This window comes from Neofelis nebulosa, chromosome 2, assembly GCF_028018385.1.
Source record: "Neofelis nebulosa isolate mNeoNeb1 chromosome 2, mNeoNeb1.pri, whole genome shotgun sequence".
NCBI classification, from domain to species: Eukaryota; Metazoa; Chordata; class Mammalia; order Carnivora; family Felidae; genus Neofelis; species Neofelis nebulosa.
Genome location: NC_080783.1, coordinates 165,702,642 through 165,730,638, shown reverse-complemented (window position 1 = coordinate 165,730,638; position 27,997 = coordinate 165,702,642). Strand labels below are relative to the sequence as shown.

At 41.3% G+C, this 27,997-nt stretch overlaps 1 long non-coding RNA gene across 1 annotated transcript in view; it reads left to right on the top strand.

The window, feature by feature from the left end:
- The window catches only part of LOC131504581 (uncharacterized), an 83,082-nt gene that overhangs the window by 8,682 nt on the left and 46,403 nt on the right, over window positions 1-27,997 (top strand). Inside the window, exons 3-5 of the long non-coding RNA XR_009258069.1 lie at window positions 2,775-2,832; window positions 2,971-3,079; window positions 27,064-27,160. This is a non-coding gene — a long non-coding RNA (uncharacterized LOC131504581). The remainder of the gene's footprint in view (window positions 1-2,774; window positions 2,833-2,970; window positions 3,080-27,063; window positions 27,161-27,997) is intronic.

Genomic DNA, 27,997 nt, shown 5'->3' with positions numbered 1-27,997 from the left:
CAAGCTGGAACCAAGAGTCAGACATTTAACTGACTGAGCCACCCAGGTGTGCCTGTTCTGGCCCTTTCTTTATTTAAAAACAGTTTTTAATGCTTATTTATTTTTGAGAGAGAGAGAGAGAGAGAGAGCGCACAAACAGGGGAGGGGCAGAGAGATAGAGAGAGAGGGAGACGTGGAATCTGAAGCAAGCTCCAGGCTCCCAGCTGTCAGCACAGAGCCTGATGCAGGACTCAAACTCATGAACCATAAGATCATGACCTGAGCCAAAGTCAGAGGCTTAACTGACTGAGCCACCCAGGAGCCCCTGTTCTGGCCCTTTCTAATGTATGTTGTAACTGCTGCCCAGGTCTCAGAGAATTTCATTTTTAGATTTTCTACGTCCCAAATATATTTTTAGTGAATGGTGTCTTCTGCCCTTCAGGGTTTCTGGGCCACTTGGGCCCAGGTGAGTCACCTGTCTCAAAAGAATGCTGCTGATTCTGACAGAAAGCTCCATGAATGTAGATTTCTGTCTCACTAGTCTTCTTCTTCTTCTTTTTTAAGTTTAGTTTACTTATTTTGAGAAAGATAGTGCACAGGAGAGGCAGAGAGAGAGAGAGAGAGACTCCCACACAGGCTCTGCTCTGTCAGCACAGAGCCCGACGCAGGGCTTGAACTCACGAACCTCAAGATGATGACCTGAGCCCAAATCAGGAGTGGGTCTCCTAACCAACTGAGCCACCCAAGTGCCCCTTATTTTTCTTTTGGTTGTACTGGTGGGGAAAGGTGGTTTTTGAACACAATAAATTGCTTTAACAAGCCGGGTTTCCCATTTGTTTCTCAGTTTAGGTGAGGTGGCAAGTCTGGTTACATAAATAGGTTTCTTAGAACAGTAATTCTCACACTTTTCATGTTCCTGGTATTTTTAGTTGCAGGACTTAAAAGGATTAAAAGATTCATCCAACAGCAGTAAACAAGTTGGCAGTCATTATTGATCAGTCTGAACTACAGAGAGTAATATTGTCGTACATTTTAATTTTTTTTCAGTATTCCCTTGATCTTCCAGCATTGCTGTTGCTGTTTGCTAGAAAATTTGAATATCCTAACTACTCTTTTTTATATACACAGAGGACAATGTTCTCAAGTGTTCCAGCAAACACTTCTTTCTTTAGTACCTGCTTGAATCTGTGATACAAATCTTTCTGGTTCAGAGCAAGTTTTGCTCTGACTACATCATGTTACATAAGCCACTGAATGCAGTGCTTAATCAGTGGGCTTGGCTAAACAGAATATCTTTAGTGATAGCCAAAGTGTATTGAGCATGTTGATAAAAAAAAATTAGTCACACATACAGATTGTTGGATACATAGGTGTTCTGTGTCACACTATTGGTAAACTATTGATCTGGACAAATGCAGTCTAAGCTTCTGACTTTCTCTGTTCTCTTTTATTTTCCTCTTTTACATATAACTGTATTTAACTTCTGCTTTTGCCAAGATAGTTGTGGGAGGTTTTTTTTTTTTTTCTTCCCCAAATACCAGCCTTCTTTTTCTCTGAGTCAAATAAGGTCACAAAACAGAGTATCTTAACACAACTCTGGTCCTCAATAAAAGAATCCAGTTTGTAGAAATTACATTAGTGGGAAAAAAAATATGAGTTTGATATTCAGCCACTTGGTAGTTGGGGGGTGTTGGTCTGCACTCCTATTCATTCCTCTGTAAAATAGAGATAATAATACCTCCTACTTGTGAAAAGTGGATAATATATGGAGTATATGTGGCACAGTGCTTAGTCAGTATTCATTTCCTTTTCTTTATGACCTTCTCCTCTTCTGGGGACCTCTATGTGTTTGCTGGTGCTGCCATTTGAAAAATTTGGGTGAGGTCTGAAGGATAGATGAGTTGGAATTGACAGACAATGAGTAAGCAAGAGTTGAGGCTGCCTCCCTGAAGTGGACAGATGCATATTAACATTATTCTTCATAGGATGTTTAAACATAGCCCCCTGTTTTCTTGCATCTGGTGTGTGTGTGTGTGTGTGTGTGTGTGTGTGTGTGTATGTACTGTGTACACATACATACACACACACCCAGAAAATCTCAGTAATTCCATTCTCCCTTGGCTTGGGTTCTCCTAATCCTAGACAGCAGGGCTGAAGAAGGAGGAGAGCAAGATAGGGATATTGGGGGAAGAGCTGATGAAAAGGTGCATTATTAAGCTGGTTGTATGTGGTATCAAGTGTGTCTGTTACCTAATCTCATGGGACTTTCTGAGAGACCATAAAAACAATTGCTTCTTAAGTCAGTCCTTTCTGGGAAGAAAAGAGGGAGAATTTATCCATGTGCTTCCATTTCTTAGTGGTCCGAAGTTTGCTTCCTAGGACATTAATTCTTTTGCCATTCCAGGTTGTGCTTTGTGGTACCTAGCAGGTCCCACGTCATCTCATCCTTCAGCATCAACTGGAGTAGGAGGCAAGATGTGCATTGTGTGGGCATGTGTAAAATTCTGTTAGGTGGTGCCCACATTAGGTTTGTCAGAGTCCAACCAGAGTTTGTCAATATGTTAGCTATTGGTGCTGGAATAGTTTTGTAACTACAGAGGTCGAGAGAATCTGAAGCAACCATAAATGGTATATGAAACAATCCACCCCCTTGCACTATTCACATCAACCCATGTGCTGTCATGATACCTGTCTACCACATCTTTCTTTTGTTTGGTGAGAACAGCATGCTGTCAGCTTCAATTGATTCCAAGAGTATAATAAATATCATCTCCCTTCTTCTCCATCTATTCTAGAATTCCACCACCTTCAGTTGCTTGCCTGCTGGAATGACATGGATTCTCATCCCTGAGGGTATGTATCCATACTTGCCTTGCCTTTGTCAAGCTATGGTTGCTACAATTGATTATTTGCTCAGCATAAAACCACCAAGAGATCCCATACTGAATTCCTGGGTTCCTGACACATCATTTTTTTATCCCTATTACATAGAAGTAATTCTGGATTCCTTCTCATGATAATGAAGATCAGTTACCCTTGACAAGACAATAACTCCTTTCTTGCCTATTGTTTCCTGGTATAAGGAGCTCAAAGTGAACAGGTAGGTCACACCTTTAAGTTCAGCAGGAACCTTTCTGTGTCATGCAATAGAAACATTCTCCCATCCCACCCTACCCCATCTGGTCCCCAAGGTCTCTAACTTTGTAGAACCTATGATTGGAAAGTACAAATTCTATGAGTTTTAGAAATATGGTAAAAGAACCCATTTTATTTTCACCCTGTGTTTCTCATACCCATGTATTCATGCTACTTATAATTTTTTTAAACGTTTATTTATTTTTGAGACAGAGAGAGACAGAGCATGAACGGGGGAGGGTCAGAGAGAGGGAGACACAGAATCTGAAACAGGCTCCAGGCTCTGAGCTGTCAGCACAGAGCCCGACGCGGGGCTCGAACTCACGGACCACGAAATCATGACCTGAGCCGAAGTCGGCTGCTTAACCGACTGAACCACCCAGGTGCCCCAATATTCATGCTATTTAAAATAAAGCATCACTGTGTATATGCCATTAATCAGCACATACTCTCCATCCTAGAGGACAGCAACCAATCCTGACCTGGCAACCTTAGCTACATGGGGCTCTCCAGTGTTCTATCAGACAGCTTCTCCTGGTGAAGGTCTATGTAGTTAGATGAGTGATTCATGTAACTGCATCCACTGCAACACTTCTTTTGGCATAAATAGTGATCTTGCTCCAAAAAGTGGTGTATAGAACAAGATGCTAATAGAGAAGGTATCCTGTGAGCTGGTGGATGGTGATGCTGAGGGAAGTGCAAGGGAAGGCAAATTGACATCCTAACTAGATTTCTATTTCAGTGAGACAAAATCATTATCCTTTTCATGGTAGAGGCGGCCCATTGTATTTGTCTACTGCCAACCTTTAGGTTGCCTCAAGGGATGGTGCCATAATGTCCACTCAGAGTTAGTCTCTTTTCCTGGGAAACTGGATATTCACCATGGCAGCAGCTGTATCTGTCTCGATGAGAGGATGTCCATGCTGTTAGGACCATCTAGTGTCTTTAGTCCTACTGTGTGGCCATTCTGCTGATTGGCCCATTTCATGAGTTTTGAGATTGCTAAGGCATGGGGCAAATGATGATATCTATAGGAAGTCATCCTGTTCCCTTAATTGTTGAGAGCCTCCTCTGCAGTGAACACTCTCTAATGAGCATTGTGGTGAGACACAAAGGTCTGCATGCTTCATCCTCGCTTCTATTAATTCATTTGCATACATCTTCCCCAGAACTAATTGTGCTAAATCTTCCAGTGTTGTTCGTTTGAGGCCCCTCGACAGCTAGCCGAGTCATGCAACCTCTTACCAGGAGTCTAAGTATCTCATGTTACATGTCCCTCCACCGAGTACACTCAGTGACCAAGTGTACTGCTAGCAGCTCTGCCCCCTGGGAGTATTTCTCTTCACTGTTGTCCTCTAGAAATACCTCTGAGTGGAACTGTAATGGTAGTTGGCCATTTTCAGTCAGCACCAGCATATTATACTAACCCATCTGTGAACTAAGCCCAGATTCTTTCCTCTTTGACAATTGGTTGTAGGGAATCCCACTATGAGCTATAGGTTTGAGTTTTAGGAGAGATAATTATACAATAAAGATAGGTGAGTGGGAGTCTGAGCCACTTGCAGTTTACTTGTACCTTGTTGAATTAGTTGGGCCCAATCCCCAATGTACTGTTTCCATAGATTGTGTTGCACTTGCTTGAACTTACAACACAGTGGGTCAAACAATATCCAGCATATGATGGGAAGCTCTGGTCACATAGTCCTTGATATCAGTACTTAGTCCCTCTTAGGGTCTGGGTAGAATGTCGGGTGTTGATTTTCAAACAGATAGTTGTTCAGTGCTACAAATGACATGGCTTTACCCTCAAGTTCTAGGAGATTATGTTGCGACTCTCCTATTGGGACTTACCTGATCCTCCACCCAGCATTCTCACCTGCCACTGCAACCTTCAGTTTATAGTCAGAGTGGGAGAGCAAGTGGGCCCAGAGTCTCAACTTCCTGCAAACTCCTCTCTTGCTTTGGGTCCTATATGAAGCCGGCAGCCATCTGAGTCATCTTATAAATGGCTCCCCATTTATATCATACATAAAAAATGTTCCCCATTATCTTATGTTTCTTCAGAACCTAAAGAGGCCAACTCAGTGTTTGAAGGCACAACTGTGTGTTTGAAGGCACAACTCTTTGTTTGTTTCTAATTTATTTTTATTTTATTTTTAATTTTTTAATGTTTATTTATTTTTGAGAGAGAGACACACAGAGTGTGAGCAGGGAAGGGGCAGAGAGAGAGAGGGAGACATAGAATCCGAAGCAGGCTCCAGGCTCTGAGCTGTCAGCACAGAGCCTGACGTGGGGCTCGAACCCACGTGAACCCACATGATCTCACGTGAACCGTGAGATCATGACCTAAGCCAAAGTCGGACACTTAACCGACTGAGCCACCCAGACACCCCTCTAATGTTTTTTAAAAGATTTTTATTTTTAGGTAATCTCTACACCCAATGTGGGGCTCAAACTTACAACCCCGAGATCAAGAGTTGCATGCTCCACTAACTGAGCCAGCCAGGCTCCCTGGCGCAAGTCTTTCCTAATGGGAGGAGGTACAAGATGCAACAGCTTGTTTTTATCTTAGAGATGTGCTTTCCAAAAGAGTAGCTGCTAAACCCATGTGGCTTTTTAATTTAAATGAATTAAAATAAAAAATACGTAAAAATTCAGTGTTACAGTTTCATTAGCCACATTTCAAGTGCTCAATAGCTACATGTAGTTAGTGGCTATTCTACCAGACGGCAAAGATACAGAAACATCACTGTGTTGGCAGAAGTCCTACGGCACAGCACTGCCTTTGAGGCCATGTCTGTACATGGCAGGTTAAGATTTGAACACAGGCCTGATATGATGTTAAAGGCCCATGCTCTTAAGACTTCAGTAGGTTGCAGAGGGGCTGAGTCTAAGCAGATGCTTCCCTGCAACTGTGTTCAACGGCAACATGAGCTCTCCAATTAGATTTTTGGGCAACTGAGTTTTGGTTCATGCGAACATTCTCTTTGCATTTCAACAAATGAAAAAGGCACTTTATGTAAAGGCCAGGTCTGCTGTGGCAGCTCCCCACTTCTCACCTCTATTTCTGGGCAATAGTCAACTCAGAAAGCAGTTTTCTTTTTAAAGGAAGTTTTCATAACAGCTCGGAAATATTAAGTCTTTCCAAAGAGAAGGGCTGACTAGAATTGTTGGCAGACAGCAGAATCTCTCTGAATGCCGCACTTCTGCATTTCCATCTGCACTCCATGAAAGGCAAGGATCATTGTCCCCACAGAATGCAGCTAAATGGCAGCTGGAGCATGAATGGACAGGAAAAACACTCTCCTCCCTCTAATAACACCACTTAGAGCAGACAGGCGAGGTTCTCTTCTGAATGTGCTAAAGAGATGCTGTTATGATAAGAGTAATTATTGTACATTAGTTAAAATCCCATTTAGGGAGCATTATATTGCTGCTATTTTAAAAGAGGTTTGCTAACCTTCCAAGTTGTAGGGAGAGATTAATTAGTGTCAATGGAAGGATCTCCAAGATAAAAACAAATTAAGCCTCCTCATCCAGCCTTGCCTGCATGTCCTTGAGTTGCTGCTTCCTTTGTGACAGAGATAGTATTTGGTCTGATCTATTCTGGTTGGAAAGAAAGGAAGGGGACGCACACTTGCTGAATGGAATCTGATGTGTCAGACACCATGATAGGTACTTTAAAAGAAGAAGGCACCTTTGAACTAGGCTTTCCCATTGTTCCCACCCAGCCCACTGGAGAACATTGCTAAACTGAGGCATTTGTACCCTACGTACTACTGTGTTTATAGCATAAATGGAATCATCTATTTTGGATGGCCCCTCCCAAGCCATTCCAGATGATTTACTTCTGCTTCATTCCAATAGGCAAAAGAAAATAGGGATTAAAAAAACCACGTTAGTTATTTGTTTCTTTTAAGTGTTTCCATGAATACTGAAGACATTTCCTTTGTGATTGATGGCTCAGAGAATATTTTAAAAATATGGCAGGACCAATACCTACCTGAAATAAGTGTCATTAACTTATCCTTTGTCCAGTCTCACTGGCTATAATATCTCATCATCCTTCCCATCAAATATTTTGAACTTGTAACCCAGATTTGCTGAGACAGACCTCATTTCATGTACTGCAACTATTGCCAGGTAAGGCAAATTACTACATGTGTACTAACAAGGATTTTGATTTTTTTAAAGTTTATTTTGAGAGAGAGTGAGAGCGAGCATGTGAGTGGGGGAAGGGCAGAAAGAGAGGGAGAGAGAGAGAATCCCAAGCAGGCTTTGGGCTGTCAGCTCAGAGCCCAGTGCAGGGCTCAGTCTCATGAACCGTGAGATCATGACCTGAACCAAAATCAAGAGTTGGATGCTTTACCGACTGAGCCACCCAGGCACGACCATTTTGATTTTTTTAATTGTTTTGAGATTTATTATGTAGATAATCTCATGGCATGTGCCTAATTTTAGTTTCAGAAAACTGATGCACCTATCACCCAATCTTGACCTTTCCATGTACTTCAGTTAGTTTTACTAACTGTGTAACTTTAGGCCAATTATGCAGCCTCTCTGAGACTCAGTATTTTGATTAAAAAAAAAAAAGGATAATAAGAGTCACCTTGTGAGGGTTCCTCTGAGGAACAAATGAAATGATGTATAAAAGCATTTTTGACTTTCCTTTCAGGTTAAGATTGGGATAACAGGGACCAGATTTACCCTCCTGGCCAAAACAAACCAAAACTGGCTAAAATATGTGACGCAATAGTTTTTAAGACACTGGACAACAGGCAACGAAAGGCAGTAATTCTTGAGATGGGAAACACATGAGGCAAGCCATGTAATTGTCCCATCTTCCTGCCTTTAAAGAGTTTCCAGGCAGTGGAGCAGGGAGGCAAAGTCAGTTTCAGAGAAAAGAATATTACCATGAATAATCAATGTCATTTCATTATGATAAAGGGGTCATTGCATCAGGTGTACATTATAATCTTAAACACATGTGCACCTAATGATAGAGCTTCAAAATACATGTGGCAAAAACTGATAGAAGTGCAAGGAGAAATAGATCAATCTACAGACAGCTTTCTTAAACAGCTTTCAGTCTTAACTGCGATGAAACATTTGTCAATAATGTGACAGATTAGAAAACTCAACATGTTTTGCAAGTTATGTCATAGAAAACAACAAACGCAAACACAAATGAAGAACAGCTCAGCCGCACTTAGGAGAGAGGAGGTTTGGATAACGGAGCATTAGGAAGCTGTGGAAGGGCTGGATAAGGAGCAGCAGGTGAGGTGCTGAAAGTGCCCGTGGATGACTGGCAAACTAGGGCGACCATGTGTAAGATGGCAGGATAAGGTGTTAGGGGTGTCACAGCAGAAGTCCTCATACTTACCATTTTGTGAGAATGCCTTCCTTCAGGGTTGAACCAGATGTTCACTAAAATGCAATTTCACTTGGATAAAAATCTAAAAGGATGATGTATTGGTCAGGGTAGGCTGTTGCCCAAAATTCAGTAGTTTAACACAATAGGTATTTTCTTTTCCCTTTCATGTGACCACCCAATAGCATTCTGCTCTACATAGTCATTCAGGAGCAAACTTCTTTTTGTCTTAGTTCTGTATTCCTTCACTACCTTCCAGATTCTGTCTATTTAGCTAGTGGTTGGGGAAGTGGTTGGGGAAGGAGGACCAGGAATACGTGAAGGAGGTTTTATATTTCAGCCTGAAACTGGCTCATGCCACATAGGTTCACATCCCATTGGTGGTCGTTCAGACACATGGCCTCAGCTAACTGCAGGATGTGGTCCAGCTCTGTGTCCAGAAGAAAAGCAGAACCCTGGCATTTGTAAACACCAGTAATCTCTGTATCAGATGTCCTGATCTCATCTATTTATTCATGCTCTGAGAACCGCATGACTTTGTTGGGCACAAATCCTAATTCCCAGTTTCTTTTATTTTTTTAAAGTTTGTTTATTTATTTATTTAGGGAGGGGTGAAGGGGGGCAGAGAGAGAGGAAGAGAGAATCCCAGGAAGGTTCTGAGCTGTTAACACAGAGCCTAACGCAGCGACTTTATCTCACAAACAGTGAGATCATGACCTGAGCCAAAATCAAGAGTCAGACACGAAACCAACTGAACTGTCCAGGCACCCCACTACCCCAGTTTATTTTCTAAGTGAATTCAGTGGTTTTTATTATAGTAAATACTCATGGAAAGAATTTGAACTGGAGTCAAGCATGAATATTTTCTAACATAACTGAATGAAAATAAACCATTATACAAAGATATAAAAAGGCTTAATACATCATCAAATTTCAGAATGATAGAGGAGAGCAAAAGAGTCTTAAAAACAATCCATTTCGGTCTCCTAATTTTGCAGTTAAGTAAATTGAGACCAATAGAGGCTAAATGATGTGTTAAAATCTATGTAGACAATTAGTAAGAGATCTGGGGTCAAAACCTAATTGGTGTGGCCTCATGCTTTAAACTACCAACAAGAATTTAACACATCAAGATAAAAAGTCTCTGTGTGATACTTTCATAAGACACAGAATAGTTAAACAGTTTTGAATTTAGTAAATCTTTTAATTACATGGTTGCATAAAGGAATCTTTTATTTTTGATAGGCATTTTGCTATTTCAATTGATGAGATGGTAAGGGTCTACCAGAGAAGTACCTGTTGCCCACAGACTGACAATGACTTGAATTGGTATAACACTCAGAGTGGGTTTTCTTTAGGCAATAGTTGACCAATTTTCTTGGTTTTCATAGTTATAAATTTAGATCAAGTCAGAAATCTGATAAGGTACAGCCCTGTGCTCTTCGGATAGTTGCATTTTTCAGTTCTACACATAGACTCGCTTTGCAGTAAATGTCCTTTTTTTTTGTTTATTTATTTATGTATGTATTTATTTATTTATTTTTTTGTGAGAGGGATAGAGAGTGAGCAGAAGAGGGGCAGAGAGAGAGGGAGACAGAGAGTACCAAGCAGGCTCCACACTGTCAGTGCAGAGCCCAGTGCGGGGCTCAAACTCATGAACATGAGATCACGACCTGAGCCGAAACCAAGAGTCAGATGCTTAACCAACTGCAGCACCCAGGTGCCCCTCAACAAATGTTCTTTTTCTTAATCTGATCTAAATGCTGCCATTTCCCCCTTCTTCATCTTTTGTATACACTGCAATGCCTCACTTACTTGCATTTGTCACTAGGGATTCTGCATGAATGGATTTTCCAGACAAATTAAAGTTTACCCACATTTACCAGAACACAATAATTTTACAAGGAGATCTCTCTAGACTGTATCATGTACATATCTATCACCTTTAAAAAAGCCTTGATGTCTTCCCTTTAATGTAGAACTAAGAGCGGGGGTCTGAAGCCATACTGCTTAGGTTTAAGACCTGGTTCTGACTCTTACCAGCTGTGTGACCCCTAGCATGTTACTCAATTTCCCCATGTCTGAGTTCCTCATTTGTAAAATGAGAATAATATTAGGACATTCATCTTAAAGTGGTTGTGAAGATTAAGAGTTGATATATGTAAGACACTTAAACCAGTGTCTGCGATATAATCCGTACTAAGTAAATATTAGCTCAAAGCATCACAGCCTATACTGTGGAGGAGGGAGAGGGAGAGCAGAATTAATTACTGGAAAAGACAAATACATTTTCTAACTTATGACAAGTTATAGGAAGGCAAAGTACTAAGTGCCATTAGAGTGTTAACAGGGAAACCAGATTTAGCCTGGCATTGTATTATAGAATTCTTTACATTTTAGTTTTTCCTGCTGATGTGTGAATTTTTTGAAAGCGAGAAGCATGTCTTAATCTTCCTTATGTAACTGTCAGTAAGCACAGAATCTGGTGCATAGCAGGGGCTCGAGACTACTATGGAAAGAGAGATTAAAGGAAAGAAAGAAAGAAAAAAATCGTGATTCTACAGGTATCATGATGAGAATATAAAGATGTTGGAGGCAAGTATTCCACAGAGGGTAGACAATTATGCTCCCTGGTGACCCCCACCCACAGAGGGGCAGCACCTCCTGAGTGAGGGTCACCGTCCTGGTGATTCCAGGCATCTGCAGCTTAATGAGGATGTATCCATTTATGCATTAAGGCTTATTCACTTTATTCAAAGCAATCCCTCAGGTCTTCCCGGAGGACTGGTTTGCTTATTTTATACAGGATTCTTAGAATACTGCTGGCATGTTTGATAATCAGGGAGTCTTGGTTGGGGGCGGTGCTTATCTTGGGGAAAGGCAGTAAGCTATGTTTGAAGGCAGGTTTTCCTCCTCTCTTGAGAATTGAACAGTTTGAAAATAGGCTGCTTTCAGTCTTGCCTGGAATCAAGGGTGAAGGAGAAATATGGGGATTCAGTATCAAAGGGGCCCTGCCATTCTCCTGGTCTGAAGGTGAATTGATGCCACAGATCACCTGTTACGAGTGAGCTATGGAGGATAAAAGGGAGGAGCAGGTGGCCAGGTGCCTTGCCCCAGGTCACACAGTGGCTGAGCCTGAAGACCTCAGACCTGTAGGCTCCCAGTCTACTCCCACAGGGTGCAGTCACCCTGCACCACAACAAATGGGATTTTGAACAAATGAAACAACTTTTTAAAATCTATAAATAAGGAGAGAGAAGGGAGAGACTGAATTGTTTGAACCTTCAGTTTTAAATTGTGTTAACCTAGATGGAAGCCTATTTCATTTTATTAAAAGATTTTATTTTTAAGAAGTCTCTACACCCAAGCTTGAGCTTACAACCCTGAGATCAAGAGTTGCATGCTCCGCTGACTGAGCCAGCCAGGTGCCCTAAAACCCAATTTCAAAAAAAAAAAAAAAAGCAATTAAAATAGCGAATAATGACAATAATACCAACAAACCCTTACATGTTATTTATTATTTTCTGGGCATCATTCTGAGTTTTATATGTATAGCTCATCAAATTTCTGTAACAATCCCATGCATGACCTAGCTTCTATTATTATCCCTATTTTACAGATGACAAAACTGAGGCATAAGAGGTTAAGCAGCTTGCCCCCGGTCATACATTTGGTAGGCTGAAGAACTAGTAAAGATTTAGTTAGAGGAAGCAGGGTCATTATTAAATGCCTACTATGTGTTAGGTGCTTCCCATCTTGGTCAGGGTGCACCTCTCTGTCCCTTTAAATTGGTCCCATTCTCACCCATGGTAGGGACAGATCTTTCAATGTTATTATACATCCAAGCTATGCTAAGGAGACAATCAGGATCAGCAAGAGTCTTGTTTCATTTCAGGAGCTCCACTCAGAAGGTGCCTGGAATATGGCTTGTCTCAGGCTCAGCCACGAGGGACAGACCCTGCCTGTGGCTGGGACCCAGGGCAGAGGCTAGAAAGGAAAAAGGAAGTAAAGAGGAAATAGAGATTACAGATTCTTTGTGGACTGAAAGACAACCTGTTATGAACAGTAGCAAAAAATGTTTGCAACATCCTCTGAATTCCAAGTGTGTTTGTGATCCAGCTACAAGAAAACCAGGCTCTTTCTGGTAATGGTCGATATCTGCATTCCTTCCCAGATGCTGTATAGCATAAAGGTAAAACCTCATCTCGTCCAACTGTCAAAGTTGTCCTCTAAGCTAAATAGTTTATTCCCATTTAAAGAACTAAGCAGGCTGAGATCTAGATAGCTACCCAACATCAGACAGCTAGTATAAGGCCAAGCAGGCCTGAGACCCAGGTATGCAGTTTTTTTTTTTTTTTATTTATTTTTGGGACAGAGAGAGACAGAGCATGAACAGGGGAGGGGCAGAGAGAGAGAGGGAGACACAGAATCGGAAACAGGCTCCAGGCTCCGAGCCATCAGCCCAGAGCCTGACGCGGGGCTCGAACTCACGGACCGCGAGATCGTGACCTGGCTGAAGTCGGACGCTTAACCGACTGCGCCACCCAGGCGCCCCCCAGGTATGCAGTTTTAAAACTGATACACTTTCCTATAATCCAGATGCTGCTTAAATATCCAGCCCAGTCCATAAATGCTTCCCCTTTTCTCATAAGCTAGCTGAGTTAGGGTACTAGCTGTTTAAGTCTAAGTCCTGGGTCCCTCTTCTGCGCCCCCCCACCCCCAGCCTCCGAACCCCAGCAGCTCAGGATCCTGATGCTGCCCAGAGCCAGTAAAATCAGGGCCAGGTTGGGAAGTCCGAGGAGAGTAAATGGGTTGTGCCAGGAGGTGTCAGTGGAGGAACACAGGGGTGTCAGTGGGCTCCCAGGGGCCCTTTCCATCACCCAGGTGCTCAGTAACAGACTATCGATAACATCTTAAAAGAGAGAGCATCTAACAGCCCACCGACCCAGATGGCCAGCACCAGGAGCATTAGCACATTTTGTTCTTCTAGGAAGAAAAGAACCGCAACTGTGTCCTTGAGTCTGTTAAACAATGTTAACTAGAGGGAGGGGTCAGGAGAGAGGTACGTGTGGTGGTTTATGGGCAGGAGATGAGAGAAACCACACGGCTCATTTGCCCGGCGCTAATGGATCTGAAGTGAGGAGCCCTGATGCCAAGGGGACTGCTGTCTTGAAATGAGAAGAACTGAGAACAAGGGAAGTCCATTAGTGTCATGTTTGTATTTCTCCTCCTCTGAAGCTGGATTCCAGGCACACGGGGAGAAAAGACCAACAATTTCCACCCTCAATAGTTTTGCCCATTAGTGTCAAATTATCCCAGGAGGGAGGAGGAAAAGAAAAAACTCCAGCCGTGTAAACAGAAAATTTGGAAGCTTACTAGGAGGCCTCTCTCAGGCCCAGGCCATAGTCTGATGTCTTGGGGAGATGATTCGTTGGTAATTGGGGCAGGGGCTTGTTCCTTCCACCCTCTCCACCTACAGATTCTCAGCAAGAGATCGCCTTAACCTATAACAGGGCGTGAATCGAGTTCCACTGCCTAAGTTAAGCCATCATTAAATTTGCCAAAACAAAATGGTTTTGATCTATGGAAACCAAACATAAAGAAGTAAAATAGAAATATCTAATATTTATTAGCACTTACTTTGGGCTGGGTATTGTTTTAAGTGCTTTATAAATTCTAACCTGTTTAACTTTTATCGTAGTGCCAAGAGCTGGAAACTGTTCTTATCTTCATTTTTAGTCAAGAACACTGAGGCCCAGTAGTGTTTCATCATCTATTACCTCTTAACAAACTACTCCAACACTTATTGGCCTAGAACAACAATAATACTGTTACCTCTTGCTTCTTTAGGTCATGGATTTGGACAGGGCATAGCAGAGTCAGGCTCATTACGGTGGGGATGACTTACTGTCTGGGTGCTGCTCAGGCATCTCTTTCTCTGCATGGTCTCTCTGCATGGCCAGCTTGAGTTTCCTCATAGCATGATGGACTCAGGGTAGGTGGGCCTCTTGCATGGTGCCCCAGGACTCTGAGAACAAGGATTTCAGAGGCCTGAGCTGAAGCTGCAAGTCTTCTTATGATATAGCCTCAGAACCCCCAGAAGGTGACTTTACCACAGGCAAGTCTTTAAGACCAGCCAAGATTCAAGGAGAAAGGAATAGGAGGGACATCAAGGAATTTAGAATCATTTAAGATTTACCATAGGAAGTAATTAATCAAGTCATATAGACACTAAGTTGGAAGACAGCATTTTAATCCTGACACCCACTACACCAAGTTTAGTAATCTGGAAATTGAATTTATATATCATTAAGACAAATCCAGTGGATGATGGATGTTCTGGCATTCATTTGTAATTTGTAATTCATTTGTAATTCAATTGTAATTCATTTGGAATACAGATTACATTTTCTTCTAAATATGTGATGTTTCTTTCTCTCCCTCTTCCTTAGACCTTTGTTAAACACCAACTTTGTGCCAGGTGCTGTCCTAGGTGTTAGGTGCATAAAACAAACAAACTACTGTCCTTGCTTTTAAGACTCTTGTGGACTGACAAGGAGGGGACAAATATGTTTTTAATCATTGTTCAATGGGATCAGCACTGCATGATAGGAACTAATGTGGAAACTGAAGGGGAGACATCTAATTCTCAAGTCTGGGAAGGCTTTCCAAAAGGAGATGAAGTTTTGTTATATCTTAGAGGATTAAGAGGAGATTTCCAGGTGTTATAAACTGAATGTTTGTGTCCTCCCCAAATCCACATGTTGAAGCCCTAACTCCCAATGTGGCTGTATTTGGAGGTAGGGCTTTTACCAAAATACTTGAGGTTAGATAACACCATCAAAGTGGAGTCCTGATCTAAAAGGATTAGTGTCCCTATGAGGAGAGACACCAGAGAGCTAACTCCCTTTTCTCCTGCCACCCCATGCACTAAGGAAAGACCATGTGAGGACATAAGGAGAAGGTGGCCTTCTGCAAGCCAGGAAGAGAGTCCTCACCAGAAACTGAATTGGCCAGAACCTTGATCTTGGGCTTCTAGAAACTGTGAGAAAATAAATTTGTGTTAAGTTACTCAGTCTGTGCAATTTTATTATGGCAGCCTGAGCTGATTAAGACACCAGCTAAAAAGGGAAGGAAGAATATTCCAAGGAGAAGCCACAGTGTATTTAAGCGAAAGGAGACTTAAAAGAGCATGGCATATTTAGAGAACCAGCAGTAGTTCATCAGGCCTGAAGTATAAGGTGTTGTGGAGAAGCAGTGGGAAATAGGCCAGAAAGATGCCCAAATCTGGGTGCTTGGACCTCCCTAAATTGCTGAATTAACCGGTCTTGGGGCTGCCTGACTTCTGGATTTCTCCTTATGTGAGATAAGCTTCCATATTCTTTGGACCATTGCAACGTAAGTTTTCTGTTCTTTGTATTCCAAGACACTGAATCATTTAGGATGAATCTTGACTGCATGTTACAAAAATCCTAGAATAATCATGACTTAAACAATACAGAATTGTCATTCTCTCTTGACAAAAATGTACCGGTGTTGGCAGTCCAGGGTAGGCATACACAGTGGCAAAGGCCTGGCCTCCCTCTGTCATGTTGTTAGGCCATCCTCAGTGGATGACTTAGGGATCGTGTTGTAAGAACCAGCTATCGTGTCTATGTTCCAACCAGGAAGACAGAAGGATACTGATCACACGTGTTCCCCTTTTAGAGAAACCACATTCAACACATCTACTTGCCTGCCACTGGTCAGAACTTAATCACACAGGAGCTCATATGTGGAAGCTGGAAAGTCTGTCTTCACTTTGGGAGGTTATGCCTCCAGATAAAATTTACAGGCTAACTAAAAAAAGAAGAGTAGATATAGTGAGGAGCACTTACCGGAATTTGCCACAGAGAGACTTCCTCTAACTCATCTAGATGATGATGCAGTTGTATGAAGGGTGGTGAGGGGAAAGGGGAAATGAATTCTCAGAGGGGATTTTGTGTGTTACTGTTAGGGTAATTCTGGTGTAATAGAACTTTTGCCATGGTACCACTTTCCTGGAGTTTTATAGGATTTTCATACAGCTGTCTTTGTAGATAAGGAAGAGACATAAAATAGAATATTTTTTATCAGTGGGATATATGTTCTTGTTATTTCTTAGTATTTCACAGTCTTTAGGGTGCTTCTGTATCATATAGCCCACTTGGACAGTAAAAATAAAAGCCATATTAAAGAGTCATTCTCATTTAAAGAGGAATTCTGGCTTTGACTACTGCAGCTACTGGAATCGAGACTGTAATACTCAGGTAGAAGACACCAAGTTCAGATATTTAGAATAGATGCTAGAGAGCTTCCAACTCAGGGCTGGAAGGACTGAATTTATATTGGAGCTTGAGAACCTATACACTGTACAAAAACAGTATGATAAGATAATTTATAAGTAATAAGAATGTGTACTTATCAATGAGGTTCTGTCACTTTCTATTCTCCTTTTCCCTGAGGAACTGATAAACGTCCTTAGATAGTATATTGCTGTTCTGGGGATGCCGTAAATCAATACCATAAACTAGGTGGCTTAAGCAACAGAAATTTAGGGTAGAGGTCCGAAATCAAGGAGTTGGAAGGGTTAGTTCCTTCTGAAGGATTTAAGGGAGAATCGGTTCCAAGTCTCTCTAAATTCTGGTAGTTTGCGGGCCATCTTTGGCTGGTGGATGTCATTACCTCTGTGTCTTCACATCATCTTCCTTCTATGTGCGCCTGTCTCAGTGTCCAAATTTCCTCTTTTTATAAGACTGCCTGTTGTATTGGATTATATAAGCACACCCTAATGATCTTATGTTAACTTGAATACTTCTGTGAAGACCTTATTATTTTTTAAAGTTTCTTTTGAGAGAGAAAGAGAGAGAGAGAGAGAGAGAGAGAGAGAGAGAGAGAGAGAGAGAGAGAGAGAGAGAGCGCAAACAGGGGAGGAGCAAGAGAGAGGGAGAGAGAAAATCTCAAGTAGGCTTTGCACTGTCGGCACAGAGCCTGATGCAGGGCTTGAACTCACAAATCATGAGATCGTGACCTGAACCGAAATCCAGAGTCAGACACTCAAGTGACTGAGCCACCTAGGCATCCCAGACCTTATTTTAAAATAAGGTCACATTCTGAGGTACTGAGGGACTGGGAGTTAGTACCAACATATCTTTTTGTGGGGAAGCACAATTCAATTCATAGCAGACAGGTATTGTTGAGGAGGTTAGGTTTGATTTTGATACAGTTTAGTTTTATCTTCTTCCAGCTTCCTCTGATTTTCCTCTGGTGTCCCACACTCCTTGTTCCCAAGTTACTCTGTGCATATTTGTTAGGGCACTTAGTAGGAATTACTTACGGTATTACTCAGGATCCCATTGAGTATCAAATTTTATCATCAGTATTGCTGAGGAGACTGGAATCCCCCCAAACCTGCTGCAAAATGCTGGCTGCCTGCCTTTGTGCTGTGGGAATGGTTGCGGGGTGTTTCATCTGTGTTTCCCTCATTTCATCTCTATACTCTGGGTGTTGAGTTTATATATGGTACTTGCCTCCTCTGTTCTCTCCCATCCCCTCCCCCCCATACATGTTAACTTTCTTTTTTTTCTCTATTTGCTGCAATGAAGGGAAACTTTAAGCAAGGAAAATTATTTTCTGACTGGAACCTAACCTCTTTTTCCCTAAGCCATGGCACCTTCTGTGGGACACCATTAAATATACCCTCAGAGTACTCAGGGGGCAGTTTCTATTTACTGCTTCTTTCTCAACACAGTGTACTCTGTGTTCCTGACTTATTTTGGAAATGTCAGTGATGTTTCCTGCCACATACAGTATCCCTTGGCCCATCTACAGCACCTTAATCAGAAGAGTAGTGCTCGACTGTTCTTTGAGCAGGAGTGGCCATGGATTGAGCCAGTGTGGGCTTGTTTAGAGACAATCTTGTGTGGGGGCCTCTGTTTCATGGAGGCCATAATGATTTGCTAACTTACCCAGATTGGTTTGCTTCAGGATTCCATCTAGATTATACAGTGAGCACTAACCAGATAGGTGGAGAGAAATAGATGCAATGAGAAAGAATTTGAAAGAATTGTCTGGTTCTCAGAGGGGTCTTAAGTCTGTCACCTTCTTGTTCCTCCTCCAGACAATATAAATCCTGAAAATAAATGTTCTCTCTTTTTGAAAGATGGCCCTTGCAACCAAAACCCTACCTATCTACTTTCCTTTTCCCCCTCCTCCCTTACTCCTTCCCTTCTGTCCTTCCTCCTTTCCTTCCTAACCTAATTCCTCTCAATAATCTCTTGAAGCCCAGAGACTTTGAGGGATTTGCCCAATGCTGCACGGCTATTAAATGGTAGAGCTGGGACTTAAACCTGATTTTTTGGTACCAAACGTCACACATAAAGTAGTACATAAGTGTTACCGAAACTGTGCTTAGAAGCAAGGCACAGGGATGACATTATGTGCTAGAGGGCTACAGCGGTGCTGGACACGGCATAATAATAGCAGTTCCCCAGGGGTTTCCTTCCTTTTATCTCACTAATTTCATTGTATTTTCAAAGCAAATCTGGAGTAGAGGCATGGAGGGCAACTTTATCTTCAGTTTTAAATGCAGAAATTGACCTTCTAGAAGTTAATGTACTTGAGTAAGGCCATGGAATCGGGAAATAGTGTGGCAGAAATTAGTACTGTCCTTTTAATTTTTAAAAATTTTATTTATTCATTTATTTATTTATTTATTTATTTATTTATTTATTTTTGAGGAGGTTCCATGCCTATATGGGGGCTTGAACTCACAACCCTGAGATTAAGAGTCACATCCTCTATTGACTGAGTCAGCCAGGCACCCTGGGACTGTCTTTTTAAATAAACAGCCCAGTGAGTGGCACATTCGATAAGTGTTTTTAAGAAAGAAGAACATAGGGGCACCTGGGTGGCTCAGTCGGTTAAGCATTTGTCTCTTGATCTTGGCTCACTGTTCGCCGGATTGAGCCCTGCATTGGGCCCTGCACTTACAGTGCGGAGCCTGCTTGGAATTCTCTCTCCCCCTCTCTACCCCTCCCCACTCACACACTCTCTTTCTTTCTCTCTCAAACATGAAAGAGAGAGAGAGAGAGAGAAAGAAAGAAAAAAGAAAGAAAGAACAAATGGACATAAGGCAAGGAAGGAAGGAAGAGAAGGGAGAGTCTCTTCATAACTTCAAGCTATGGTCAACATGCAATGAGCAGACCCAGCTCTTGTTATCATTCCTTCAACCTAGGCACCACCTAAGCCATGCTAGCAGTCCCCAAGCTTATTTCTTGTAAGCCCTGTTGGGGACACCTAAGGCCTCAGTAATTCTGCACTCCGTGAGTCATCCTCTCCTCCATCTGTTTATGTAACAAGTCTAACCACAGCCATTGTTGCTGATTACATGCTGGAAATGACCTAACAATGTTGTATTTAATGATCTCCAATCATTTCCATCTGGTCCGTGGGTGGCTGCATAGTCATTATTCATCAATGAAACTTTGCAAACACAAACACATATGTATGTATATAATAAAACCTCGATAATTTGCACTAATTGGAGGGCAGGCCTATCTGAATTAACAAAAAGTAAGAAATGCTGTTTTATTACTTTCAAGCTCATGATGTAATTAACCACCTAATGAGAATGAGGCATGGTGGAAAGGGCACTGTAATGGGAGTTTTGTGAACTGGATGCTGTAAAGGAGAGAGATGAGATGAACAGAGCAGATACTTAGTCGGGATCACACAAGTGCAACACGGGAGCATGGTGGCCACGTTTTACGGTCTGGCCCTTAGATCTGTAGGTTCAGAAACGTGAAATTGTTGGTATTGCTAGAAATGACCACTTAGAGAGTCTAGAAGACACATCCCACACAATAAGTAAATGAATCATGTTAAACAAAGTCATATATGACCTCAACATAAAACTTAATGCTAATTTGTTAGTTTTGTTTGAAAGCGATCTTTCAGTTGGACCAAATATGTATGCTGGCTGATTGGTACATTGTCTCTTCTGTGGGAAAGTCCTCACGATAATCCAATGCTGACTCATTAGGTTGCATTTTGTTGTAAGTAACAGGAACTGCATTTCAAAATGGGTGACATGAATGGTGGCAGTGGTGGTGGGGGTTGATGGTTTCTATGTTTGGAAATCCAAAGCAGAATGTAATGGGGAGTTCTACTGACTTAGGTACTCAGCCATTTTATCAGGTTCTGGTTTTACTTGTTTGTTTGTTGTGTGTGTGTATATGTGTGCATGCTCGTGTGCCTTACCTCTGCCTCCTACAGTGTTGTATTCATTCTGAGGCTGATTTCCTCTTAGGGTAGCCAAATGAATGCATTGGTTTTACATCTGCATACCACATGGTCCTGAATAGAGTGGGTCTGAGGAGGGTAAGGGAGGAAGATAAGGGGAGAGGAGGGGAGAGGAAGCCAGAGGAGAGGAGAGAGAAGGGGAGGGGAGGGAAAGAGGGGAGAACTAGAGGTTGAGAAGGCAAGGATATTGTTCTAACATTTATTACTCTCAGGTGCTTAGAAAGCACAGAATCAGAAAAGAAAGCATTCCCTGGATGAATGTAACAACCAATATCATCCAGCTCATGGCATCACCTCTCTTGGACAAATTTGGAGGCAACATGGCCAGTTTATGTTCTTTTCTGGCCCTTTTTTTAGTTCCTCTGCAGATCCCCTTCCATTGTCATCTTTCTTTAGGAAGATTAAAATAAAATTCATTAGGCCACAGCTCTTTTCCCACCATCAATTGTATTCTGGTTATACCTTCCTGAGACTTCACCTCAATTATTTTACCTAGACTTTGAAAATATCCATGTTTATTAGGCTCTCAGGATGGTTGGCTTTTTCTAATTTTGTGTAGATTCCAACAGGGCCCTCTGTTAGGATACTAGTCAACAAGTTCGGGGTGGGGGGAGCATTAAGTTCATTTAGTAAGCTTTTCCTGTGTGGCAGCCACTGAAATAAATGTAAACTTCAAGCAACCTCCATATATTATCTCATGTAATCCACAGAAGGTATTAGTTCCATTTAGAAAGGCTAAGGATCTGACCCAGTAACCAACAGCTCTGAAGGATACAGCCGGTTCTTCCTCCAATTCTCTGAGAAGTAGAGGTTTTAGTTCTAGCTCTGCCATTATCATCTATGGTTGTGGCCTTGGTGTCTTCACCTGTGAAATGGCAGGAGGGGACTACATAATCTTCAAGATGGTGTCTAATTGTAAGATGTGCTGCATTACATATGGAACTATGGTCTTACTTAGTCTGCTTTACCTAAATAGATAAACTCAAGAGTGGTTAGCAATGTGTAATGTGAAAATAAACATGGCAAAGGGACTTGAAAACTCTTTGTTCTTTTTTACTGGTTAGATATTGCCCTCAAAAAATCCTAAAAGGCCACATGATGAGCTCCAGCCCCACTGTGGTGGAATGTGGGTGCCAGAATCAGGTTGACTTCCCCTGGGGATAGGCAAGATCTTCTCCCATTAACAGTAGTGTCTTCTTGGGGTGCCTGTCTGGCTCAGTTGTTAGAGCATGCAACTCCTGCTCTGTGTTGTAAATTCAAGCCCCATGTTGGGTGTAGAGATTACGTAAAGGTAAAACCTTAAAAAAAATAGTGTCTTGTCTTTCTTTAATGCCTCTTATGTCTTTCATGGATCAAGAAGGTCTCGATACCATCTGAGTAGTTCCTGAACTGAAGCACAGTTAATGAACTTTCATTATATACGTTTGGCTGAAAAACAAACCAAACCAAAGGGTGAATATTCTCAACAAGAAAGAAACTAAGCAAATTCACCTGGGTGTGGTTAGAGTTACACTTGTGTAGCAGTGGTTGTTACTCTGTTTCTTTTCCTAGTACCCTCTACTTTGATTGTCAGAGATTATGCACGTCAGTGGCTACTAAGCCTTGATCCCCACAGTGCAGTGTAAGCAGAAGATAGTTCTGATATATTCAGGGAAATTTTTAAAATGCTACTTGCATGTGTGAACCAATTGGTTTAATTAAGAAAATGGTGCTTGATTTGCCTTCTGTGATCAGTCTTCTTTGCTACAAAACTGTTCCAGTAATGAGCAGCACAACTTGGAGTCCATCCAGGGGTGTAATCTCAGGTCTGCCACTTACTGGTTGAGTGACCTTTCATCTCAGAGATTGCCATTGCTTGTTTTCTATCGTTGAGGTCTTTTTCATATCCTTAATTTCTTATCATGCTTATGCTTTGCTCCATCATTTTGAACATATGGAGTATATTTATAGAAGCTGTCTTAACCTCCTTGTTTATTATTTACATCATCTGTGGTATTTCTGTATCTGTTTTTATTGACTGATTTTTTTCCCCTCAGGTTTTGGGTCATATTTTCCTGCTTCGTTGAATGCATGTTAATTTTTTGTTGGGTGGAAGACATTGTGAATTGTATGTTGCTGGTTGCAGATTTGTTTTTCAATCCTTTAGATATTTTTTAGGCTTTTCTTTTCTTTTTTTTTTTTTTTTTTTGTGGGAATGCAAAATTCCAAGTTACTTGGAAACAAATTGATCCTTTTGATTTACTTTTAATTTTTCTTAGGCGGGTCCAGAACAGCCTTTAGTGTAGGGTTGATACAACCCTACTACTAAGGTGATATTTTTTTGAGGAGGCAAATACTAGGAGATCTTTTTACTCTGGCTGGAAGGAACATAAAATATTCCCAACCCTGGGTGAGCCTGGGAAGTGCTCCTCTTTGATCATTCTGTCTCTGGGTCAGCAGTTTCCTTACACACATGTGCTGATTAGTACTCAGCTAAAGATGCAAGGGGAATCCTCTGTATCTCTCTGGAGTTTCTTTCTGTGCAGCTCTCTCTTCTTCAGTTCCTTGCCTCAGAAACTTTAGCTGCTTTGGCCTCCAGGAACTCCATTCACGCTCTGTGTCCTCAAACCTCTTTCCTTTGGTATAGCCTGGAAATTCTGCAGACAGTAAGCAGGGGCATCCTTGGGCTTACCTCTTGATTTACCTTCTCATTGGGGTCATTGTCCTGCTCTGCCAGTTACTGAATGTCTGAAAACCATTATTTCATGGATTGTGTTCAGTGTTTTAGTTGTTTAAGGTGGGAAGGTAAATCTCATCTCACCATGGCTGGAAGCAGAAGTCCACATTCTGCTTTATGAACCACAGCCCCACTGCTCACCAGCTGAGTGGGCCTAAGCAAGTTACTGAACCTCACAATTCCTCAATTCCCTTAGATCTAAAGTGAAAATTCTGGTGATATCAGCATATAGTGTGCTTGTGAGAGTTAAGTAAACTAATTCATATGGTATTTTTAGTATATTGCTTGATGTATAGCAATTACAGTTGATGCTTGAGCAAAATGGGTTTGAACTGCGCAGGTCCACTTAAAAGTGGATTTCTTTTTAATAAATATACATATAGTACTATAAATGTATTTTCTCTTCCTTATAATTTTCCTAATGACATTTTTTTTTACTCTAGCTTACTTTACTGAAAAGGATACAGTATTAATATATGGAACATACAAAATATGTGTTAATTGACCATTAATGTTGTAGGTAGAGCTTCCAGTCAACACTAGGCTATTACCAGTTAAGTTTTAGGGGAGTCAAAAGTTGTATGTGGATTTTCAAACCCACAGAGGGTTGGCATCCCTAACTCCTACATTGTTTGAGGGTCAACTATCATCATAAAGTTCTAGCAATGATGATGATAATGATGCTCAGAAAACATCTGTTTAAGCTGGACTCAAAACCACACGTTTCCATATGCCACAAATTTCACGTGTATAAAATGACCACAATCTATTTTTATTGCCGAGTCCGATCTGGGTTTTATAAGGTTCTCCTCTCTGCTTTTTAGAGTACCGCTTGGCAAACCGTGTTTTGTGAACCAAATCTAGGCTTCTGCCTATTTTTGTAAATGAAGTTTCAGGGGAACACAGCTGCATCCATTTGTTTATATATTATCTGTGGTTGTTTTTGCGCTACAATGCCAGCATTGAGTAGTCGTGACAGAGATCATGTGGCCCACAAAGCCTAAAAAGTTTGTTATCTGGCCCCTTACAGAAAAAGTTTGCCAACCCTTCTCTAGAGGTTGGGTCAGAAAAATCTGAAAGATGTTAGCAGATTCCTGCCTCTTTAAATGCATGTCTCTGGCTTGGAAGGCTGGGAGTGAAGAAAGAGGCTGCATATATCAGGTCATACAAGGGCCCTGTCTGGAAGAGGTGGGAGTTCCTAAACCAAGCCTTCTGTGGGCCTTAACTCATCTTGACCACCTGGCCCTTCTCCATGGCTTATCCCTACTTCTTGCTTCTTGCTGGCAATTCCTGAAGTGCTAGGAGAACTGAAATGTCACAGACAAAAAAAAAAAAAAAAGGTCACAATAAAATGTGAGAAATGATGTGGGCTTGCACCTTTTATTTTGGTTCATTAAAACTATTTTTTATTTTATAAAAGAAAGGACATTTAATCCCTTATGGTAGTTCCCATGTGGAGTAAATTTGGCTTTATAAAAAAGTCAGGAGAACGTTCTTATTTTTCTCTTTTCACTGCTGATTAGCAGTGCCCACAGACAGATGTTTAGGACAGCCTGCTCTATGTGTTCCTTTTAGCCCCTGGTCTGTCTCCCTCTGTAGTTCCTGACATATCAGTTCAGCATCTGGCTCTGTGTTTAGTGCACTCCTTAGTTTTAGATCCTTCTATGACACTTCCTGTGGTCCTCTCTTCCATCAGTGATACTCATTAGGCTGTGTCTCTTTTACTCACTTCTTCATGAAGAGTAACTTGATCACACGCATGCAGAACAGCTTCCTTCCACATGCCTTACATATTTATTGAATTGATTTCGTTTTAATTTTGGGCTGACTTTCCTTTGGAAAATGTCTCTCTTAAAAAAAAATTATTTATTGTGAGAGAGAGTGAGCAGGGGAGGGGCAGAGAGAGAAGGAAGCAGAGACAGGGAATTCCAAGCAGGCTCCACACTGTTGGCACAGAGTTCCATGTGGGGCTCGATCCCACAAACCATGAGATTATGATTGGAGCTAGAACCAATACTTGGACGCTTAACTGACTGAGCCACCCAGATGCCTCTGGAAACTTTCTCTTATTAAATGCTATCTTGTCAGGTAGCTGTGGTCTTTCTGATTCATTACACCTTCTCTTCTCCTGATTGAACTCAGGGACAAGAAGGCTTTTTTCAAACTGTCCCCAGACCCATCCCCTTGGTAGAGGAAAATTGAAGGAAGGAGAACAAATGGCATCTCTTGGGAAATACAGGGGCGTAGATCAAAGATGCCCACCCAATATGGGAAATTTCTTTGAGGTCTCATGGTTTAACTTGAAAATTTATATGAATGTTATATTCTACTCCATAATATATCCATTTGTTTAGTAGAAAAATATTTTTTTTAAGTTTCTTAACAACATGAAAGGATGCTCCGTTTCACGAATCTTTAGGGAAATGCAAATCAGCACATTAGGTAAATGCAACAGCCATAATGAGATACCACTACCCACCATTAGGGTGGCTATTATTAAAAAAAAATAGGAACGTAAAATTATGAAGCCACTGTGGAAAACAGTATGGCCATTCCTCAAAAAATTCAATGTAGAATTACCATATGACCTAGCAATTCTGCTTCTGGGTATGTAACAAAAAGACTGAAAGCAGGGATTTGAACCAATATTTGCATACCAGTGTTCACCTTATTCACGATAGCCAGAAAGTGGAAGTAATCCAAATATCTATTGATGAATAAATGGATAAACAAAATGTGATATATCTCTAGAATGGAACACTACTCAGCCTTAAAAAAGAGGGATATTCTGATACATGCTACAACGTGGATGAACATTGACAACATCATGCTAAGTGAAATAAGAAGTAAGCCAGACAAAAAAAAGGACAGATATTGTATGATTCCACTTATATGAAGTGTCTAGCTAGAATAGTCAAATTCGTAGAGACAAAGCAGAATGGTAGTTTCTAGGGACAGGGTAAAGGGATTGTGGGGGTTGTAATTTAATGGGTATGGATTTTGAGTGTGGAATGATAAGAGGGGTCTAGAGATGGATTGGTGGCATGGCAGGTGGTTGCACAACAGTGGGAATGTACATCATCCTATAGAACTGTATACTTAAAAATGGTTAAAATGGTTGATTTTATGTTACATGTATTTTACCACAATAAAAAAAAAACAAGTGACAACAGTAATAATGGTTCATTTTAGAAAACTGAGAAATGACAGAGGGGTACACACTGGAAGTCAATACTAACTGTTTGATATATGTGTTTTGATTTTATCCTTTCTATGCATGTGTATAAATTTTTAATGATTATGGAACCATGCTGTTTTGTATTTTTATAATCAGGGATGAGATCTAACATTATTGAGCCTCTATATGTGCCATTGTCCTGACTCTATTTGATTTCATTCTCAGAAAGCACTGTGAAATAAAAGGTTTTCTATCTCCATTTTGTAGATGAGGAAACTTAGAAGACTTTTTTGGGTTCATATAAATGACAAGAACAGGATTTGAAGCAAGTCTGTGTATTCATAAAGCCCATATTCTTTCTAGGATTCTGCATTGCCTGCAGCCCTGGGAGACAGAGCAAGTTCAGAAACCTGGTTTATGCTAGTTTTACAAAGGAGAAAACAGGATTGGAGAAATTAAAGTGAGTTACCTACACATTTGGACATTATAAACCCAAATCTCACCTTTTCACAAGTATCTTATAAGGCATGCAAAGTGGTTTCTGAGGGACTCAGCATCAAATTCTTCAAAGGGTGCCCTGGTGTTGGCCTGGGTCACCTGTAGCTCTTTACAAGGGCATCTGTCATGTAGTAGATGGGCTGGAGAGATGTCACTTGACTCTTGGAGTCCTAGTTGCTCCTCTGGGCTTGAGACAAATCAGTGTCTTCTTTGCAGAAAGGTGCTAGAGACTTTGCTTTCCCATCTCCTTTTATAGCCTGATAAGACTCCATTTCAAAGTCTTGGCTACTGCCAGGCTGGAATATTCTGTTTGTTTTGGTCCCGAATTCTGAAGTCAAGTTCTTCCTGGAGATGGGGATGGAAATAAGGAGTGGCCAAGCAACCATGTGGCAATCCTGCCGGCTAGTGGCGACACAAAGTATGGGCCTAAACTAAGGACCCTGCAGCCTTGAGATGAACTACCAGGTTGACTCAGAGTCAGAGGACCCAGGTTTTATCACCTTGATTTACACATGATGGGAGGGAAGGATGCCTAGAGAGAAGAAGTGAATTGTTCAAGGTGTTGACGGAGTTGGGATTAGAATCTGGTCTCTCTTGGATCCCAGCTCATCTGAGACATTTATTAAGCATGTTCAGCAACAGTGACAAACAGGCTACCATGTGTAAGATTATTTCTATTTTCCACAACAATTCTCCAAAGAAGATATTTTTTATGTCTCTTTTATTGATGATAAGCATAGGCCAAAGAGATTACTTGTTCAAGGCTATTTGATAGCGAAATTAGGGTCCACCAAGAATG